The 19,851-nt window shown below is 40.8% G+C and overlaps 1 protein-coding gene across 6 annotated transcripts in view; it reads left to right on the top strand.

Moving 5' to 3' along the window:
* Wdfy3 (WD repeat and FYVE domain containing 3) overlaps positions 1-19,851 on the top strand; it is a 269,996-nt gene that overhangs the window by 27,927 nt on the left and 222,218 nt on the right. For 5 of the 6 annotated variants that reach the window (XM_017802846.2, XM_017802849.2, XM_029555330.1 and 2 more), the window contains exon 2: positions 14,677-14,775. The exons of the other annotated variant lie outside the window; for it this stretch is intronic. The gene's annotated coding sequence lies outside the window, so the exon portion shown is untranslated. The remainder of the gene's footprint in view (positions 1-14,676; positions 14,776-19,851) is intronic. 6 annotated transcript variants of the gene reach the window in all.

Here is a 19,851-nt window from a genome sequence, read left to right on the forward strand (position 1 = left end):
TGAAGCATAGAGAGTTATTTAGGGGCCAGGAGCCATTGAGTGATTCCCGGAAGTAACTGGGTCCACGGTGGGGAGGCCAGGTGTAGAATTAGTTGAATAGAGGGTGGGGTAGGCTGGGGAATGAAGCGATAAGGGCAAGAGTATAACAGGGTCATTAGTGGGGAGTGGTTGAGGATTGGGAGAGTCCATAATATCTGTCTCATTTCCCCTCTTGTGGGCAGGGCTGAGGGGTGCCCCGGGTGGCGTTTAAAGGAGCCGAGTCCAGTTGAGGCTGTGACCTACAGTCTTTAGCCCAATAGAACCCTTTTTTGCACTTGGGGCAGCGAGTCTTGGGGTGGGCTGTATCTCTTGGGCAGTGGCTACGAAAGTGGCCAAGTTCCAACAGCCTTCCTGTGTGCCAAAGTGGGCTGGTTTCCTTGAGACAAAAGAGTCTCCAAGGAGGTGGTCAAAGCCTCAGTAGGGCCCGCCCTGGGGTCTAAGTCTCTAGTAGCGAGTACCCATTTGTGAATGTTATCATTGTGGAAAGATGCGATAGCATTACAAGTAGGGATGTTTAGTCCCTCCCAAGTTGTTTGATAAGCACCTCTCCAGACTCCACGCTCTGCTCTATTGCCTTGGTGACACGGGTAAGGAAGTCCATGAAGGACTCTCCTGACTGTTGAAACAAATTATGGAAAAAGACTTGTGGGTCACGGGGGGAGCAACATTTAAGGGCCTTAAAGGCCAAGTGAGAAACTTGTTGAAAATAGGCATAGAGGCCAATAGTAGACTGGGAGATGGGGTCAGAATATTGTCCACGTCCCGTAAGCATGTCCAACGTAATGTTGAGGCCATATTGGAGATTTAGGTGTGCCTGGTTTTCACCCTGATTGTCATAGGCTGCACGCCAGTTTAGAAAGACTGAGGGTTCTAAGACTGCCTTTAGTAAGTTATACCAATCATAGTGGGTTTGTAAATGTAAGGACCATTGGCGAAGAACCTGTTCGAAATATGGGGAGCCAGGGCCCGATTGCTCAGCTGCCTTGCGGATAAGAACGAGGTCAGCAACCACGTTAATTGGAAATGCGGACAAAGGCAGGTGAGGCTTTAAGGAGGGCGGTCTAGGAGGGAGGGGCATGTTAGCAGGGGAAGGAGCGGGATGGTTACTGGGGAGGGAGAGAGTAACTCCTTCCATGGGTAATGGGGCAGGGGAATTTCTGGGCATGGTAGCTCTAGGAGAGAATCCTGAGATATAGGCAAAGGAGCTCCTTCCTTATTGGAAGTGGGCACAGAGGTGGTGTCCACCTCCGGGTCCGGGAGGTCCTGGGTCGAGGTAATAGCCAGATCTACACTAGATTGCTCCCGACAGTGTTTGTTGTGGGCCAAGATGACTTCCTCAGAGGAGGATTTAAGGCTAGCAATGATGGCTAGGAGGATCGGTACAAACAATGTGGGGGGAGTGATCCCTGACCCGACCTCCCTTTTTCTGGCCAGGAAGAGGACCCACATCCACATGTCAGGGTCCCACATGTTTTCAGGGGAGACCCATGGAGCCAAATTAGTGGCTTCATCCCAAAAATGTTCGATATCTTTTGGTTTTACTTTCAAACCTATGGTTTTAAGGAGCACCTCGAGTGCTGCCGTTTGGGAGGGTCTCGCAAAGGGGAATTCGCCACAAAATTAAAGACAAGGGTGACTACCAAGGGGGCACAAAGGAAGCAAAAAAGCACTGTGAGCCTGATTGAGCAGCCAAAGAAACAGACAAATCCAGGGGCCTACTTACCGAACGAACCGAGGTTCTGGGTGTCACCAACACCATGGGGAGGGGTCCCTGTTCAGGCGCCAGGTGTTGCAGGTTCTCCTCAGGCCAGCTGTGAAGACCCTAAGCTGGATCAGGTCCCTTGCCAATTGGGGGGCGGGGAGGCAAGAGGCATGGAGTCAACACACACAGACCCTGGGAGCCGGGTAGAAGCAAGCACTAGCCGAGGTGCTGCAGGCTCATTTAATGCAGGAGGGGGCAGGCCTTATATTTCCCTTTTCTCAGCCCTAAGTCCCTTTAGTCAGCGTATCATTTTCTGATTGGTCTGCGCCACGCAGGTTCTCAGCAGTCACTGGGCTTGCGAGCAGGGTACAGAGGTGTGGGCTCCTTTTGGCGGGCTATTTGCGACCAAGAAGTGAAGTGAATTCTCACTGAATCCCAGGGCTCTGGGTCATCTTTGGAGGCCTCCTGCTACATACTCTCTCTTTGGTAATTGGTGTCTTATTTTCCCACTTTTCCATGTGGTATGGTATAGTGGTAAGCAGGACAAAGGAGGCACAGATGGGTAGTTATTAAATTAATAAATATATGTTAATGACCTGTGATGATCCAAACTTGCCAGCTTAAAAAGATGGGCATTTATTATCTCACAGTTCCTGTGGACCTGGCATTGAGGAGTGGCTGAGCTGTTCTGGTTTCAGAGCTCTCAGGAGATTGTAGTCAGAATAGTGGCTGGGGTGATCTAAAGTTGTGACTGGGGCTAGGGCATCTCATTCCTGGTTGGTTGGGTCACACCCTTGGCTGTTGAGAGACCTCAGGTTCTTGTGGGTTGTCTTCAGGAAGCCTGTATTTCCTGTTGACATAGGCACCCAGTAGGTTTCCTTATGTGCCTTTGCAACATGGACCCTGTCTTCCTTCCGAACAAATGATCCATATGAGAGCCAGAGGAAGTGACCTTGCCTTTTACAACGGAGCACGCCCTGTCACATTCTGCCTTTAGAAGCATGCTCCTAGGTATAGGCCACAGTCAGGTGAGGGTAATTAGAATCTGAGGGGAAGAGTATCAAAGCCAACAGAATGGACAGTAATTCATGCTTCCCCTTTTGTTCCTAACCAAAAGTAGTCATTTTCTTGATATTAACAACAGTTGTACAAGTAGAAAGTTTTAGGTGTTTTAAAGAATGTGTTTATTAAAAATATGTTGCTTGTGTTTGGTGATGCAAAGTAGCCAGGGTACATATACATATAATTAATTGGGTTATTACCTAAATATTCATGGTTTTATTTCCGTTCTTTCACTTAGATTCTTGAAATAAGAAAGTTGTCTGTTAAGTTCTGTGTTGCCTGTAAAATGAATGTGGTATTTTGTGTATCATTTTCACTGTATCTTTAAAAATGAAACACATCTGTGAATTGAATTTTTAAGGAAAGAAAATTATATTCTTTTGAACTTTGTAGCTTAGAACAGTTTAAATTGAACAAAAATTAAAGTCTTATTGGTGTAATATATTTACCTTGCTCATTCAAGAAAAAATTGAATCCTTAATATATGCCGGGCATTTTAGTAGGTGCATGCTCTGTCCACTTGGAGTTCAAGATCTGGTGGGAAGCTCTAGGGTAATGCATAGATGTTTACTAGGGTTGATAAGTACAGTCTGTAGGACAAAGGAAGATGAGGTGACAGAGAAGAATACGAAGAGTTCACCTGCATTGTCAGAAGCGCCTTGTCAGCAAAGCTGACCTTGAAGCTGAAAACTGAAAGCTGTGTGTGCCAGGAGATCATGGGACAAGAGAAGGCCCTGTGGTTTGAGCAGCTGGTGTATCAGGGTTTGAAAGGATGCCTGGAGTTGTCCAGTTGGAGACTGGAATGCAGTTTGAGCAGTAGAAAGGGATCAGATTATCTGGAGTCTTGGGGTCATGATAAGGAGTGTGGAATTTATTCAATGCACTGAAAACTATTGATGGGTTTAAAGTGAGCAGATGAATGTTTCTCTTAACAATTACCTTGCTTGCAAAAGAAAGAATAGGCAGGAGAGAAAGTCAGAAAATAGGAAAGAGACTATCATAGAAATCCAAATGAAAGATGATGGCACGCTATCTAAAGTGATCAGGAAAAAAAAAAAAAAAAGGATGGATTTGAGACCTAGCTTTTAGGTAGAACCAATGAAACTTAACATGAAGAGTGTGAGGGGAGAGGACAGCAAGGACAGTACGCAGATTTAGAGCTAGATGGATGAATGATGTTATCCTTTAGCAAGGCTGGAAGTTGGGAGGGGGAAATCACAAATTTATTTTTGAACATACTGATTATGTGCAGTCTGCATATCATCTAGTAAAGATGTCAGATGATAGTCACTTATGCAGTCCTGGAACTCAAAGACTTGGGAGGTGATATATAACAAACATTTAAAATTGTGGAATGGGGAAGAGCCTTTTCAAGAGAGACCAGCCTTAGGAATTGCAACTGTGAGAGACTGTGTGTGTGTGTGTGTGTGTGTGTGTGTGTGTGTGTGTGTGTGTGTACACGCTATGGTCTCACTTTAGGAAACATGAGAGAAAGGACAGCACAGAAAGCTTGCTTGGTTTATGCACATATATGTATACATATTCTTGTGCATGAGTTTCTTTTCCTGTTGCTGTGGCAAATCACCTTGACAGAAGCAACCTAAGAGAGAAAGGATTCACTGTGCTTTGAGGTTTGTAGTCCATCATAGCAGGGAAATTAAGGCTGATGAAACTTAAAGCAATTGAGTTCAAAGTCAGGAGCACACAGCAATGACTTAATGCATGCATGCTAGTGCTCAGCGCATTTCTTACGCAGTTTAAGATCTCCCTCCTAGGGAGTGGTGCCACCTACTGTGGGCAAGTCTTCCCACCTCAGTTAATGTAATCAAGACAATTCCTCACATAAATGCCCACAGGCCAACCTAATCTAGACAGTCCATCACTGGACCCCCTTCCAAGGTGATTCTAGACTGTGTCAAGTTGACAGTTAAAGATAACCATTGCAATATGATATGTATTCTTTTTTCTTTTTAAAAATTTTTGTTAGTTGTATAGTACATGAGAGATTTAAATCACTAGCCACTAGCCCTTTATTGAATGAACCAATAGAAAGCTACTTCCTAATTGTATGACTTTGTGGAGTGTTATCTTTTTGAGCTTTATTTTGTTCTCTAAAGGCAGTGAGAGCAGAATTGTTTGGAAAGTTCAAGTGTCTAGATCACCCTGTACATAGCAACATCAACTATTCTTTTATTTTCCATTTCTTTGCTCTTATTTTGTTTCTGTGGGCATCTGTGCACAGGACAGCCATCTTGAAATGGGCTGTGTTAATACTCATGAATTTTTGATACAGGGTCTCCCTGTAGCCCCAGCTAACCTGGAATTCACTTTGTAGACCAGACTGGCCTTCATCTCAGAGATCCTCCTGCCTCTGCCTCCCAAGTGCTGGGATTAAAGATGTGTGCCACCAGGATCAGTTTAAGGTTATTTCTTAAATAGTAGAAGTCTTAAGATAAAGACTTGTTTTATATTCTTTTTGAAATCTGATGAGTAGAATGAACTAAAACCATGTCATACAATTATTTTTACATTTATATATTAAAGCTTTTTATAATTATTAATGTAAGATTCTCAATTTTATATTACATTGTCCTGTGTCAGATGTAAAGTTGGACAATATTATCTATAGGTGTAGCTAAGATGCTTAATTCCAGTCCATGAGGCCTGCCTCTAACTTTCCCCTTCTTCCCACGCCCCCACTTTTCCCCTTCTCTCTTTCATCCTAAATAAAAGCAGTGATTCAAACTCCTCATGTGTGCTGTGCTGTGGAAAATCTACTATAGTTTTTATATTTGAATTGTATATCTCCTGAGGCTTCACTTTAATTTGCAATATGTGCTGATATATTTAGTAATACAAAAGGGAAAACATACTTCACACATACTATTTCAGTTTCATGCTATCTGCATAGGTTAGCATTCCAAACAAGTATCTAAGGTAACAAAAGAAGATGTTTTCCTGAAAAGTTTCTGGGAAAAGATTGTGACTTTGATTCATTTTCTAGTGAGATTTGCCTGTAAACTCTGTCCTCAGTACAGCCCCCAGTGTCTAGGGGAGACTGCCCTGCCTTGTAGAATGAGGCCACCACTTACCACCTTTTCTAGAGTCCTACACAGGGAACTGCCTCTCATCTGTTGATAATTCTTGATTCAAACAGTTACTAGAACAATGAATCCCCTTATCCTTCCCTTCCACTAACCCTGGAATAAAGTAGGAAATACTGTTCAGTACCTGTGTCACAGCCCTATCCGTTTATATCATTTCAGTGTGGTAGGAATAGCATTAATTCTAGGATATACGTCTTTCATAATTTAATAATTTTCAAAATAGAATGCAGTTTTTTTTTCCTTTTTATTTTGTTTTGTTTATCATGAGACAGGGTTTCCCCTTCTACTTTCTAAGAGTGCTGAGACTACAGGTGTGTAACACCACACCCTGCTTACATATATCTTTTGGTAAATATGTAGGAAATTATTGTGTCATTTTAAAATTTGCATTGTCTTTTGTGGCACATAAATAAGTACCACACATGAAGTCTTATAGTTACTGGGATCTTTGATTTGATAAAATACAGTAGCTGTTTAACTACTTGTCTCTAGAATATGTCTGAGTCAGTTTATGCTTATGTAAATTAAGGATAAATATTTAGATGTCATATCATTTTTTTTCCATTTGTTCTTTCCTTCTTGTTATGTATAGCACAAAACTGACCCCATTTTTCTATAACAGGCCTTACTGCATTTGAGTTGTATTAACAAAACTACCATAGCTTGGGTAACTTATAAACCACAGAAAGTTCTCATGGCTCTAGAGGCTGGGAAGTTCAAAGTGGAGGCAGGGCACATTCCATGTCTGCTTTTTCATGGACACTTTTCACTATCACCTGCATAATGGCAGGGGCAAAGGAGCTTTCAGAAGCTTTTCTCATATGGACATTAATTCCATTCACACAGGCTGTATACCCAATGACCCTATCACCTGCCAAAGGCCCCACCTCCTAATTTCATCCCCTTGGGAGTTAGGGTTTCCACAGTGCACTGGGGAGGAAGGGGTTCCAGGTTCAGGCCCGGACTGTAGCAAGGCATCATAATGAGTGCATTGGGCTTTATGGGACATAAGGTCTCTGCTGAAGCCACTCAACTCTCCTGTTAGAACACAGAAGCAGCCTTACCATGCCGTTTCCATTTGTTCTCTACTTCTCCCTAGTAAGTATAGGCTATATAAGTGAGCACAATACTCTTCCAATGAAATTTTATTTACAAAATAGGTTGCAGGCTAAGTTTGACTAGCAAATTATGATTTTTTGGCTCTAAGCAGAATATATTGTGATTAGATCACTTCTGAAACATGTACCCCTTAAATTCTCTCTTCTGGGGGCTGGAGAGATGGCTCAGCAGTTACAAGCACTGGCTGCTCTTTAGGGGGCCTGCAGTTTGATTCTCAGTACCCACATGGAAATTAACAACCTTCTTTAACTCCAGTTCCAGGGGAATCCAATGCCTTCTTCAGACCTAATGGGCACTGTACAACATGGATTCACTTACACACCTGCAGGCAATATACTTATACACATAAAATAAAAAATAAAATATTAAAACATCTGTCTCTTCTGGATCATCTTTGAACTTTTGCCCATTTATTTTACTACTTAACTTTTTTTTTCTCACTTCTGTTGCTTAATGCATTTCATTTATCACTCCATTGATAATTTAAAAGAAAAACTTGGTAGATTTAGATCAGCAGATCAAGGCCAAGCATGGTGGCAAAGACCTTTAATTCTAGTACTTGAGAGGCTGAGGCAGGCAGCTCAGAACCTGTCCTACCACATATCGATTACAACTGCTTGTAACTCCAGCTCTGGAGAGCCATTGCCCTCTTATGGCTTCCATGGACACCAAACTCATGTATACATACCCACACGCATAATTAAAAATAATAAAATAAAATTTTAAATGCCCTGATATGCTACTATGGAATTGCGTGAATCAAGTTGTCCTTTGCTGTCATTCTAAAGACAAAGAACGGAACTAAAGTATAAAAGCAAAACACAAATGAATCAACAGATTAAAAACTAATACGTGGGGACTGGAGAGATGGCTCAGTGGTTAAGAGCACTGACGATTCTTGCAGAGGACCTGGGTTTGAGCCCCAGCATCCATATGACAGCTAACAACCATCGGTAACTCCACTTCCAGGGAATCTAACACCTTCTTCTGACCTCTTCTGGCCTCCAAGGGCATTGCATGACACAGGTGCATTCACACACACATCCAGGCAATACACTCATACACATAAAGTAAAAAAAAGTTTAAAAATCTAATATGTGATGTGTTCTAGTTGGTGAACTTTGTATATTTGTTTCAGAAATTAGTGGTGTGGGCTATTTAATAAATAAAATCAAATTTTAGTAGAAATAATTTCATAATATAAAATTTGAAAATCTAAAGCTAGTAAACTAAATAACTACATTTAGCATTTGAAAATGTTACTTAATACAGATTTTGGTAACATGAAATCCTTGTATTTATTCAAGAATTATGCAGCAAACATACTTATATTGCCAAACTCTATAAAGAGATAGTTTAATTCTAGACTGTAATCCCTAAAAACAAAATGATTCCTGATAATTTCAAAATATATATCATCAATAAAGACAGAGAATATCTTTCTCATTTCTGAATAGCTTTTTATATATTTGGCATTTTAAGAATAAATGATACATCTTACTTATAGTGAATGAAAATTAAAAGGTTACAGTAAGCCACCAGAATGGTTTTTCTCCTCCCTTCCTCCCCTCCTCCCTGCTATTTTTTTAGGTAAGAGTCTTGGCATGTAGCCCTGGCTGGCCTGGAATTCTCTTTGTAGTTCAGGCTGGCCTCAAACTCAAAGGCATCCATCTGCTTCTGAGTGGGATTAAAGACATGTACCACTATACCTGGCCAGATTCGTTTTCCTAAATTTATTGTTATTAACCAAAACATTTTTAAGTCCTCTAAAATATTCATGTTCTGTGCACTCAACAGAGAAAACAGATGAAAATAGTCACAAAATCATGTTAAGCTTATAATAAATGATTCATATATACTATAAATTATTTTAAAAAGGCTTATATTGGCAGATTAAAAAAATTTCTAATCTACCACATACTGATTACAAACAGAATTTTGACATGCACTGACTCTTTGGTCTCTGGCTCCTTCCCCCGCCCCCTTCCTCCTTTTTATCCTTCCTTCTATCTCATGAATCCCAAGCTGGACTCAAATTCACATAGCTAAGAATGACATTGAACCCTCCCTTTACCTCCCGGTTCCTGGAATTGCAGGTGTACACCGTGAAGCCCAGCCAGTTTTGGATTTCTTGAGAACAAGAACGCATAAGGTTTTCTTAGCTACTTGAAAATAATTAAATTTTCTTTGCTCAGGTACTTCTTAACGCAATAACCTCAGGCTTCATTTTAAAGTATTGGTTCAAGCAAACAATTACATGACCAAGGGAATCAAACTCAATAGTGGAGTGTTTGACTGGATCAGAGCTCACAGTCCCCCAAAGAAACGAGAGTGAGTAGAAGGAAAAGTGTCTCCACTGTCTTTCTAACTTCATTTTCAAAGCCTTTTTTATTCTCACCTTCAGTTCTGCCTGGATAGGAACTATAATCTATGCCAGGTACACACGAGGTTCATTGAAATGATTCCCAGGATTATGTGCCAGGCACGTCACTGATTCATAATCACTGAATCCTTTCTCATTGTAGATGCTGTTCTTGTAGATCCTTGTGGCAAGCACAAGCCAGCCCTTCCTGAACCGTCTGAGAATTGGTGTATGTATCACTTAGGAACTCTAACTGATGAGCTTGCCTAAAAATGGCAGGATGGAAGACATGGTTTGGAGTCACTGTATAATTCATAGCATAGTCCATTATTGAAGGGACAGTAGAGTTTGGGCCCATAGCCATGGGCCTCCAACACTTGAAAACTCTCACTTCTCAATCAACGAACAACTTAGTTCAATTGCCATTAATTCCTACCAGGACTGCGTCTTCTGTGGTATTACCCACATAGCAGGCGATGAGCTTATTTGTGCTTCCGTCTGTAACAAGGTTTCCAGTATTTTAGTCCATGGTTGGCTTGCTCTGTTGCTATGGGCCTGTGGTGAGGCAGAACATCCATGATGGCAAGAGAGTGTGGAGGAGAAAACTGCTCCCCTCAGGGAAGCCAGGATGCAGGGTGTTTATATTTTTATAGCTAGGAGGTTGAACCATGAAAATGATTGATACTTGATGTAATGAGCATGCTAATTTGAGTGGACTCAAGCTAATAGGAAAAGATTTTTCTAGCTCTATATTCTTTGTGATTTGGGTTGATTTCAGCAATGTGCAACTTTCCTTTAAGAATATAGGTTAGCTTTTATTTTTCAGTCCTGACATAGCTTTCTTTAGGGAGACATTAATGATGATAAGTAGTTACTTGGGGCCCCTGTGATGAGCTTCTCTTTTCCTGATAGTGCTTACTTGGAAGCTACTTAGCATGCTTGTAATATTCTGGTGCTAGGTAAAAGGCTTTACATATGTTCTTTCCAATCCCAACAACAAACTTGAAAGGACGGAATCAAATGGCAGAGCTAGGATATGAACTCATTCATGACCTAGTCTCGAAAGTCATATAGTGTCAGTCCCCACATTTATTTGTTGGAAGTGAGTTTCCATTCAAGGAAAATGGAGATAAACCTCTTCATTTGAAGGTAGGAACATGGATCAACTTGTTGATTTTTTTATTTTTTTAAATATTTTATTTATTATTTTTATTTTATGTATATGTATGCATTGCCTGCATGTAGGTAAGTGCACCTGTCTCGTGCAGTGCCGGCAGAGGACAGAAGAGGCTATTGGATCCCCTGGAACTGGAGTTACAGACAGTTGTTAGCTGCCATGTAGGATTTGAACCCGGATCTTCTACAAGAACTGTCAGTGTTCTTAACCTCTGAACCCTCTCTCCAGCCCCAACTTGTTGACATTTTTAAATCACCGCAAAATGCTAAGGACTTCTGGATGCACTTCTATCACGATGGAAACCTTATTTTGCCTTTTGATGTGTCTGTAAATGATTCATAGATGATTAGTGGTCACTTGTGAGTTCTTAGGCTTCCAGATTTGAACTGTAACATGTTCTGTTAATTATATACAGAGGAAGTAACTATTTTGAATGGATTTGCTTTTATAGAGCTCAATCTTTTCATGTATGATTTTATAAAATTTAATTTAGTAGATTTATAAAATATTTAAGTATATAAATTGTTTTTAGTATGTGTTTGTGTGTGTGTGTGTATGTGTGTGTGTGTGTGTGTGTGTGTGCGTCTAGAGGCAGGGGATTGATGCTGGAATTCTTTGATCAATCTTTATTGATGCAGGGTCTCTCACTTTAATTCACTTTGGCTAGTCTAGATAGCCAGCTTGCTCTGAGCATCTCTTGTCTCTGCCTCTCAAATGCTAGGATTACAGATGGGCCAATACTTTTGTGAGTAGTGGGGATCTGAACTCTGGTCCTCATGCTTGCAGAGCAAGCACTTTATTTGCTGAGCTACCTCTCTAGCTCATATAAGTTGCTTTTATTCTAAGGTATTGCTTTCATGCTAGAGGGTCATGCTGTGTACATGGAATAAGATGCTAGCTAGTTCTTGACAGCTTTGGAATAGGAAAGAACCTTCAGAGTAGAATGAGAAAACTGAAGTATATGAAAAGGACTGAAGACTGGCATAAAGCACACTTCTTTGTTTATGGCTAGTCTGCTGAGTAGAATGAAGGTATTCAGAAATAGCTTGAATTGTAGGTAATTTCTTCATGTGGTATGTCATATTTGACAGAGAAGATACTGCATTCAGACTTCATATTCACCCTCATATATCAGTCTGTCACACTAAGCAGAAAAACCATAGAATGCTGACATGGTTTACTGTTTGAATGAAAGATAAAATCAGGAATAAAATACTGGAGTATTGAAACTCAGCCCATACTTTCTACTCTGATCTTGACAGTCTTTCAGATTCTTTGTCCAGAATTTAGGGTTTATTTCTTTGCTGTTTTTTAAACTGTCTGCTATGGTTTGATTGTGTCTCCTCCAAAATTCAGGTATTGAAACTAATGAACATTGTGGTGGTAGAGATGTGGTAGTAAGCCAAGAGGAGGTCCCCTCACCAATGAGTCGAGGGGATGAACACTCTTAGGAGAGAGGCTTCACATAGTCGTTGATCTTTTGCTCATCTCCCTCCTCCTCCCCCTACCTTCTCCTCCCCCTCCTTTTACCCTTCTCTTCCTCCATCCCTTTTTCCCAGAATAGGTGGTAGAAGGTACAATCCTGGTAGCAGAGGCAGCCCTCACAAGACAACTTGTCTCAGTTACAGCTACTTTGCTGTCGAAATAGGAAAGCAGCCCAAATGAGTGCTTCAGTTGCCTGACCCAGTTCTGTGTGGAGGCAGAGCTAGAATGTTTCTCTGTAACAGTAGCTCATCTCAGAGATCAGGTCTCTGTTCCATGTAAAACCCTTATGCCAACTTAGGTGTATGATACTAATGCTGTTGGAAGTTTGTTATTTGTGTCTGTGGGATGCTGAATTTAGTTGTGATTACATTTGACATAAAAGGCAGTATTTGGGGTCAAAAGAAAGGCCAGGGGTTAGAGAGGTGGCTCAGCAGTTAAGAGCACTGCCTGATCTTGCAGAAGATCTGTGTTCAGATCCCAGCACCCACATGGCAGCTAACAACTATCTGTAATCCAGTTCCAGGGGAATCTGATGCTCTCTTCTGGCATCTGCAGGTACTGCACAACACTGGTGCACTTACATATATGTAGGCCTGACACTCATACACATAAAATAACACAGATATCTTTGAGATACCAACAGCTAGTGATCTTGGAGTTGATGAATGGAGCAAAGGAAGTCTGTGTAAGGTCGTGATTTACTGTTACTTTTGTCATTGGAGCCCCAGAACTGTAGTAGCATCAGAGCAGGGAGAGAGCATTTTGCAGGAGGAACAGCCCTACTTGTCTACCGTCCAAGACTGTGATGGGAAAGAAGTGCTAATCTTGATATAGTTGTGTTTGTATCTTTGGAAAATAAGCTCTTTCCTACTTTCTATGGGCTTGGATATCGACAGTTGAGGCATTGGTGTAAGAGTTGGATATAATTTCCTTTGGATGTCAATTGAAAGTCATAGACCATTTTACTAGAATATATTGAAAAATATAGTATGATGTTGCAGAGATTCTTTATTCCCAAGTCAACACTGTCCAGAGTAACTTGCTGTAACAATTGAAATGCCCTATTGTTTTTTTTGTTTGTTTGTTTTTTTTTTTGTTCAAAGGGATAGTCCCTAGGCACACTTCAGATGGGGCTTATGCAACTGAGGAAGTGGATTTCTTTTTACTTAATATATTTAAATTAATACTAACTTAAGTTTAAATAGCCACATATAGCTAGTGGCTGTCTTACAGTTTAGCTTCTATTGCTGTGATGCGCTCCATGACCAAAGCACCTTGAGGAAGAAAAGGCTTATTTGGCTTACACGTCCATGTGTCCATGTCACAGTTCTCACTGAGGGAAGTCCAGGCAAGGAGTTCAAGCAGGACCCTGGCAGCAACTGAAACAGAGGAATGCCATTTCCTGGCCTGCTCTTCTGGCCTGTACTCAGCCTGCTTTCTTATACAGTCCAAGAAACCTGCCCAGGGTGGCCCCACTCACAGTGGACTGGCCCCTACCACATCAGTTAGCATTCAAGAAAATGCATCATAGACATGCCTATAGGCTAGCAGAGGAAATTCCCCAATTGAGGCTACCTCTTCTAGGTGTGTCAAATTGACAAATGAAGCCAACTCTGTCAGGCTGTCATATTAGAGAGCACAGACTTATATCTATGAGTTAGAATCCCTATAAAAGTGACCTGCTTGCAGCGGTTATTTGCAGTTTCATTTGTTCATGTCACTTCTGAATTTTGCAGTCAATCAGTAGTCATTGTACCTTGCTGTTAAGTAGTTTTGTTTGGCTCTGTGTATGGTCTCCCTGTAACCCCACCTGGCCTGGGACTCACTCTGTAGACCAGGCTGGCCTTGAACTCACAGAGATCTGCCTGCCTCTGCCTCCCAAGTGCTGGGATTAAAGGCATGCACCACCATGCCCAGCTCTTGATTTTGTCTTTTCTATAATGCAGTGTCCAGAGCAGGTTTGTGTGAGACCGTTAGGTTTGTTTAGATATTTGAGAATACTTGCAGAGTGCTCCATTGTAGAATTGTTGCTGTCACTTTGTTCTACGTTAGGAAATGTGGTGATTTAAAACCCAAGTAGTTTTAAAATGTTTTTCTCGTGATTGAACATTATGTAGTACTAAAATTAAAAGTTTATGAGTGATCTTCATAAAATAAGATATTTTATTTGTGAAGCACTTGTTCTCAACTCTTGGATCAATGTTAAGGGCAACCGAGGAACTGCTTATAACCCTGCCCTGCTCTGACCCCAGCTTTTTGACTTGAAGTATGAGATTGTAGGCATCAGAGTATTTTTTTTTTTAATCTCTTACTTGGGGATGGAGAGATGACCCAGCAGTTAAGAGCACTGACTGCTCCTTCAGAGGACCCAGGTTCGATTCCCAGTACTCACATGGCTAATAGCCATCTGTAACTCCAGTTCCAGGAGATCTGATACCTTCTTCTTTCCTCCAAGGGCACTGCATAAGGGTGCAACTACCTACATGTAGGCAATACACTCATACACATTAAAAACAAAAACATACCTCTTACTGATGGAGTAATTAAGGAATGTGGATTTTCTATATGGAGTAAAATATTCTGAATTAGAAACTAATGCATAATCTCCCCTTCCCCTTTCTAGTTGGCGCCCAGATTTCAAGTCTTGAGTAAAGTACCATCTGGGAATGGGCCCTGGTGTGCTCACACATTCAGAACCTGTTACCCAAGGAATGCCCTAAAGGTCAGTGCATGGGAAGAGGAATTAGTGGACTCCTATCTTCACTAACATTGAATGTATTAGTTGTAAATAGAGATGAGCTTGAGCAGTAGTGCTGTGGTATGCTTTTGTTTACCACGTTTAGAGACTATTACACATCTTAAGAATTTTTTTTTTTTTTTTTTTTTTTTTTTTTTTTGTCTTTTTTGAGACGGTCTCCTTGTAGCCCCAGCTGTCCTGGAACTCACTATGTAGACCAGGCTGGCCTCAAACTCACAAAGATCCACCTGCCTCTGCCTCCCAAGTACTGGGATTAAAGGCGTGCACCACCACAGGTTACTTAAAGGAGGGTCTTTATTGCATGTTCACTTACATGCTTACACATATTAACATCTTTGCAAGGATATTAAAGAAATTGGTGCTGATGGCTCTGGGAAGGGGAACTGAGGCTTAGGGGGTGCTGTTTTCACTGTATATTTTTGAACTACTATGATTTTTTAGAGCCCACAATTACGTTAAATTAAAAACTTTCCATGAATGAATACTGTAGATTTTTTTTTTTTTAATCATTCCTGGCATGGTGGTACATGCCTTTAATCCCAGCACTCAGGAGGCAGAGGCAGGTAGATCTCTGTGAGATAGAGGCCTGCCTGGTCTACATAGTGAGTTCTAGGCCAGTTGCGGTTGCAGGGAGACCCTGTCTCAAAAAGACCAAAAAAAAAAAAAATTATTAAAAAAAAAATATTTCTGCAGCAAACAACACCAGTATTAAAGTTGATGGCCTCTGCTGATTTGTCTTGGGTGTGTTATTTAGGGTAATTTCTTAGCCTTTCCTCTCCTGAGCCCAAGGCCTAATTTTTATTCTGCTTATTTCGACATGGCCAAATTTGTCTCTTGCTCTTTTGCACTAACTCTTAGCGTCTACTCTTTCTCCAGTTTATTCCATGGCACTCACACAGCTGGATACCTGAGTCCTCTGCATCTCACCCCTTGATTCTGAAAGACTGCCAGTTCTTAGGTTGTCAATCTTGTGTTGCTGGATCAGTCCTGTTTATCCACATGACTGTTCCCCACCCTTACTGCCACTTGTGTCACTGAAGCAGCTCTAAACTTCATCCACCCCATACCATGCACCGTGTTTAGGAATTATTGCTCGCCTTGTACATCAGGCCCTTTATATCTGCTTTGCTCCCCTTTCCTCAGCAAGTCTCATCTCCATCATCTCCCTAAGCTTACCTTGTGTTCTGACTGTTCCAGACACTGGGAGGACCTGTCAGCATGTTTTATGGTTTCCCTCTGTGTACAAACAGTCTGTTTCCTAGAAATAACATCTGTTCCGTTGTCAGCTGAATGAACTTTATTTCAGTTTCCCAGATCTAGTTCAAATGTCACCTCTGATGATAGTTAACTGCTTCTTCTTTATTTCTATAGCATCTCGGTTATTTAAATATTGTTTATTATACTTAGTATATTGCCTGTTTTATTGCTTTTAGCTTAACCATGAGACCCTTGGGAGTAGAAAGCGATTTCTTTATTTTTCTGTCTTTAACAGCTAGCAGAGTATTTGAATGTTAAAATATTTCTAATTGAACTAGAAAATAAAAGTTAACATGTAAAAAATTTTATATTCTTGCCTATAAATATTTGAACTCACTACTTATTTCAGTGTTTTTGATAATAAGAGCTAAACAAAAATTTACATGAAGAAAAGGTTATTCATATATTTGAGATATATGATTTTAATAATCACTTAAAGAATTGACAATTTAGAATTATTAGATGATTCAGAAGAACACGTTGCATACAGATTATTTATGTGGCAAATAAAGACAATTTGACGTATTTCACATGTATTGCATTGCTCGATTTGTTGCTTATTCTCTCTCTACTATGTCTTCATTTGGAAATTGACATTATTTGCCTTTTGTCATTTTGTAGGTTGAATATACAAATCATGGTAGAAATTTAGTTTCTAAGTTTAAATTTTTATAGCTACAATATTCTTTTGTTGTTGTTTTTGAGGCAGGGTCTCACAGTGTAGCCCCACTGACTTGGAACACTCTATGCAGATCATGCTGGCCTAGATCTCACAGAGATCCTCCTGCTCTTGTCTCCCTAGTGGTGGGATTAAAGCCTGCAACACCATGCCAGGCTACGCTCAGTTTTTCAAAGAACACTTACAAGTACGTGAATCTCAGTGTTGCAGAATTCTACATTTCAAATAGGAAAACCTATTGGTTGAAAGATTTAAGCTCAGTTCATCATTCTGTATGGTAGATGAGGGAAGCAATTAATTCTATTTAGAGTTGGTAGAAGTGAGCACAACTAGAAGAGTAAAGGGTGGGGAAGATATCTTGTTAGTCTAGTAAAGTTAGAAGAAAGCCACAGTCCCAAGCCTCACACTAAGAAATGTCAAATCCCAAATTTGAGAACAAATTAGGGAAAATGTGTGAATGTCTACAGATCTCAGACATGGCACAGACCTCTCACAGGAGGTGGCAAGGTCACCCAGCAGCAGGCAAGTGAGGCTTCAGGGAGCACAGACAAGTGCACCTTTTAAAATGAGGAAGCAATGGGAAGACACAACAGCAGAGGAGGCTGTGCACAGAGCTGGGGTCTTGGCATCAGTGATGTGGAGCTTCTGAGCAGTCAGCATTGACTCCTCCTGCGGACAGGAGCACTTTCCTCCTCTCTGTTTCCGCAGTCTGTACTGTTCCAGTTCTTCAGCCGTGGGAAACACCAGCCTTCAGTTGTGTTGCCCCTCAGCCTAGAGCTGTCTTCCACTGGACAGTCTTAAGAATTGCTAAGATTTCTATTTGCTTGTGACTCAGAAACATTCCTCCACAATGCTGAAGGAATATTGAAGCAGCAGCCCTGGGAACAGTCTACATTTAAAGCTTGTTTTGTTTTTCAGTGTAGCCTTCTTACCACCAGGCACAGATTAATTTCTTATTTTTTTCTCTTTCCCTTTAAAATCTAAGCCCAAGAGACTGGGGAGACGGCTCAGTGGTTAAGAGCACTGGCTGCTTTTGCAGAGGACCCAGGTTCAGTTCCCAGCACTCACATGGAGGATAATAACTGTCTAGAACTCTGGTTCTAGGGAATCTGATGCCCTCTTCTGACCTCTGCAGGCATTGCACAACACGGGTGACTTCCATACATGCAAGCAATATACTCATACACACAAAATTTAATAAAAATTTAAAAATACATAAATAAAATTTAAGGCTAAAAAGACACATACTTTTATCCCTGCATCTTCTGTATAATCAAAAAATGGTAGCCACTTAATAAATGTTTGTCACATTACTAAAGCCAGGGGTGGGGGTTCACACACTGCTTTGAATTCAAGGTCAACTTCAGCTACTTTGTGAGTACCAGGTCTGCAGACCTACACAGCAAAACCCTGTCTAACAATGCTAACAAGTTAGTAAACAAATGAGTGCACATGAAGGGCTTCTGTTCGGAAGCACAGAATTCCTCTGACAGGTACACACTTCAAATTCCAGGGAGAGAGGATTAAGAGACATTATCAGCCAACAGCAATAAGTGTTTCCTACTTTGATTCTGATTCATGTAAGACAACTATAGAAATAATGACACATAAGATTATTAGACATTGGAACACTGGATATTTGACAGTGAAGAATGATAGCCAGCCATGAGGTGCTGCACTCCTGTCATCCTAACACTCAGGAGGCTCAGGCAGGAGAATGTCAGGTTCAAGACCTGACCAGATTGCAGATTAACACACACCTATAATTTCAGCTGCTTGGGAGGCTGAGTCAGAGTGTACAAATTCAAGATCAACCTGGACAATTTAGTGAGATTTTTGTCTCAAAGAAAATACTTCTAAAAGGTCTTAGGGATGAAACACAATAGTAGAGTGTGCATGAGGACCTGGGTTTGATCTCCAGCAGCAAGTTCTTACACACACACACACACACACACACACACACACACACACAGATTTAGAGATATAGTTTTGATCCATTCAAAACAAAAGCAAGCTGGGAGTGGTGGCACAAACCTATAATCCCAGCCTTAAGAAATGGAGACAAGAGAATCAGTAAGTAGTTCAAGGTCAGCCTCTGCTATGTGAAGCCTTGTCCTCCCCCCACCCTCCCCTCCATAAAAAGAAAGTTTCCATAGAAAACATATGAAGGGGGCGCTACTGTCTTCTGCGTTTTGACTGTCTGACACAGGCTTCCTGATCACTAAAAGGAAGAAGACAGCTTTCCATTTTCTTCATTCAGTATTATGTTTGTGTGGTTCATGCACAATAAATACTCTGAAGTGATCAATCAGGGCTTTTTAAGTATTAAACAAACTTATGCTGGGCATGGTGGTGCACGCCTTTTAATCCTAGCACTCAGGAGGCAGAAGCAAGCAGATCTCTGTGAGCTTGAGGCCAGCCTGGTCTACATAGTCAGTTCCAGGTCAGCTGGGGCTACAGGGAGATTTTGTCTCAAAAAAACAAAACAAACAAAATCCAAGTGTGTCAGCAGAGATATTACATTAAAACGCAGCTGCACTCTCTGGCCAAGCGGACAATGAGCGTCCATTTCCTATGAGAAGACTTTAATGTGTTTAGTCAGAATGCCTTAACTTTTCAAAATTAAGTCTAAATAATTTCAAAGCCAGATCTTTGAAAAAAATAAAAGCATAGGGGCTGGAGAGATGGCTCAGTGGTCAAGAGCACTGGCTGTTCTTGCAGAGAACCTGGGTTTGCTTCCCAGCACCCAGGTGATGGCTTACAGCTGTTTGTAACTCCAGTTCCTTGGTATCTGACACCCTCTCTGACTTCTTTGAGCATTGCACGACATGGGTTCACTTACATACATGGAGGCAATACACTCATACATAAAATAAAAATGAATATATAGGGAAAGTGTTTCATAAAACCTGAGTTTCATTTTTAAATCCAAGTGATTCTTTTAGAAGAATAAGCTTAGTAGCTACTATTGATATTGGACTCATTTTTTCCTAAGGTTATTATCTTATTTTCTCATTTATGAAGAAATTTGTCATAACTTTAAAAATTAAATAAAACATTATTGTGTTTAATGGCCAAAAATATCTTTTTATTTGCATTTCCCT

Source organism: Nannospalax galili, unplaced genomic scaffold (genome assembly GCF_000622305.1).
Source record: "Nannospalax galili isolate Female #2095 unplaced genomic scaffold, S.galili_v1.0 scaffold405, whole genome shotgun sequence".
NCBI lineage: Eukaryota > Metazoa > Chordata > Mammalia > Rodentia > Spalacidae > Nannospalax > Nannospalax galili.